The 2,956-nt window shown below is 34.7% G+C and overlaps 1 long non-coding RNA gene across 1 annotated transcript; it reads right to left on the reverse strand.

The window, feature by feature from the left end:
- Positions 1–1,388: 1,388 nt before the first annotated feature.
- LOC119071979 lies at positions 1,389–1,948 on the reverse strand. The gene is made up of 3 exons (XR_005086755.1): positions 1,795–1,948; positions 1,644–1,716; positions 1,389–1,560 (listed from the first exon to the last, which is right to left on the reverse strand). It is a non-coding gene; the product is annotated as an uncharacterized LOC119071979 (long non-coding RNA).
- Positions 1,949–2,956: the final 1,008 nt, after the last annotated feature.

Below are 2,956 nucleotides of genomic sequence, written 5' to 3' on the forward strand. Positions count from 1 at the left end.
TAGATTAAGATATTTTTTGGGTCACATATCACAGTCGCTCCAACATTTTCCACATTTTCCAATTATAAAAACCTTTTCCCATTTTTCGTTTACATTGTTGTACATTTTGTGACGAAGATGGTATATCGGATTGTTGTGGGATTCGAATTTTATATTTTTTGAAACGATTGGCAAAAGTTTTTGTTGTTTCACGACAACCACTTGAAAATATGTTAATTTATGGTCATCCGTTCAAAACAATGGACAGTAATAGTTTGGCCTATTTAAAACCCATTATTCAAATGTGTCCTGTGTATTTTGAAAATATCACAGAATTGCCATTTTATGCTTGGAGAACGAATATGAAACCGAGCGAAAATAATTTTTACCTCACACTGCCTCCTGGTGTCTATCCAGAATTCAATTCAATCAAGACGCCAAGTTCAACAAACTTAAAATGGAAAAAATATCGTCGCTTTGCATTAAATAAAATGGTTTTGTGCTCGTAATTAGTCTCGAAAATTTGGGTCTAGATTATAATTACTCGAAAAACCGTTGACACGGTTGTCTGTCTATCGCAAATGCTTCGATTGTTTCGCTTGATTAATTGAGTTTAGGATTTAATCTTGGATATTAATGCAAGAATGTAATTTACAACAACATGAAGTAGCCGAAACTGTCGGTGCGTTACGTTAGCACCTCCACCATTGAATTGAACGGCTACATTGTCGAAAATCACTGAATCTGTTGGAGTGCTTGTAGCCCTGAAGATGGTCGTTTTGCATGGAAAATAAATAATCACAACCCAAACATAGCGTTTCAATTTGGATACATCAAACCACACGACACTGAGAAGTTGAATCTGTTACTTCATTATTTGTGTACAGGATCTCCTAGTGTTTAATACAAAATCTATGACTTCAATATTTTTATCAAACATCTCTTTAGATTATGTAAGGACTTACATCATGTCCGGAGCGATAGCGGAGGACTTGACGCAGTCTGACCCACAAAAAAAGAACAAAGAAATTTTTTTTGAGACGCGTCAGCCGAAAATTTGAGTTTCTACCATTTGGTCTTTATCACAACAAAACCTATTTTATCGTATTCTCGCTTCAAATACGAGCAAAACGAGCTATCACTCGACTATGTAGGTTTAAAATTACCGGAGACACATCGTTTTGAAGTTGGTGATTTTTCATAGAAAATGCACCAAAATGACTTTTTCCAAACAATCAAAATCCTTCAACTCACTCTGTATGTTTCTATTTATGTCTATCTATCTATCTATCTATCGATGGTGTTGGAATTGTGACGACCTGTCCCAAATATGGGATTTGATTTGAGGATATGACGGGTTCCAGATGTTTGACAGCACGGTCTCCGTTAAGAAAAAGAAACTTTTCCCAATATAAAGTCTGTTTATTTTCTTGCGGTAAACGATGAGCTTCAAATTACTAGAAAAACAATACGACTCGTAACTCGATCATTAATAAACGAACTCAAACTTACATCTAGTATTTGACATAATCCGATAAAATCCTTTGAAACGGTCGTATTGTTATCGTGCAGTCGCTTAATCTTTAACAAACAAATGCAAATTAGAATCTTCAGAAATTTCATGTGAAACTTCAAACGTAAAATTAACATAAATTTTCGCTTACTTGAATAACCGATTTTCACACGGAAATAACGTAATTTACGAGGAACTCAGCCTCTTCATCGTCGTAGTCAAGCCTAATCAATTGAAACAAATAATTAAACTCTCGTCAAATGCATAGAAATCACGAGGCTTAGAAACCACGTCAAACTTACGTTAGAAAATCGCAAATCGAACAAAATCGCTTAGACACGCAATAGAATTTAATTACGTTAATCGATTACGTTAAATTAAACTATTAAACACTCAAGATGATGGCAAATTCGCCAAGATTCGATATTGATAAAATCACTTTGATCATCTGTTGTATGACAATCGTTCTCTTATACTGTCTCATTTCCGGGAATACATTTGACATTTCACACTCATGTGTCCACACTCCTGAATCATTGGCGTTACATAAAGAGTTCGATTAATTCAATTTAGTGGAGCCGCCACACGCAACAGATGGGCTATCTCGGAAAGTAGTCAGCCGATCTCTATGAAATTTTGCAGGAGGCTCAGGTTGGACCAACCTGAGCGGACATAAAAATGAAAATGTGATACGCCATTACCCCAGGAAAAATAAAAATTTTGTTTTATTGGCCTCGAAGTGGCTTCTGAGTGTGGTTTTTTAAGGTCGGGAACGCGTTTTCGGCTGTATCTCAGCTGTATTGAAACCTACAGGGTTCAGCTCGTTTGAAATTGTAAAATTTAATTTTCGCGTAACGAAGCTGAAAGCGTCAACTCTAGCGATATCATTCATTTTAGAAATTGTTTTCTTTTGAATGAGCAGAAATGTTAGGGCTTTCAAAATGTATTTCTCACATCATCCTCCCTGGTCTTAGTGGTCAGAAAAAGCCTTCGCACTAAATTATTAACTCAAAATGGTGTGGTGCCAACAATATACATCTTACTAGTATTTGTATTATGTTCTCAAGTATTTAAGTAACAAAAGTTATATCTGATAAAGTAAAAAACAAAATCAAATATCTTGAAAAGGTCATTCGAGTAAAGCTGTTTAAGATATTACGAAATTCTTTTTTTTTCTATTTATGAATCCTCGACTGTAAAGTTGTGAAAAATTTATTTTATTGATAATAGCGTCGTATAACACAAAAAGGACGACGAAGGGTGCTTGAGCAAAATTTGTATTATTATTTGATGTTTTCCCTTTTTACATGCTAGCCCCCCCCCCCCAAAAACAAAAAGGTTTTTGATTTAATATCTTTTGAAAACAAAACAATGCGAAATTCTAAGTTTATATCTTTCCAAAATGTATTTTGGTATTAAACATTTTGGCGAAGTGAATGCTGGGTGTGCTATTTGAGGATTTAT

This window comes from Bradysia coprophila (assembly GCF_014529535.1).
Source record: "Bradysia coprophila strain Holo2 chromosome IV unlocalized genomic scaffold, BU_Bcop_v1 contig_5, whole genome shotgun sequence".
NCBI classification, from domain to species: domain Eukaryota; kingdom Metazoa; phylum Arthropoda; class Insecta; order Diptera; family Sciaridae; genus Bradysia; species Bradysia coprophila.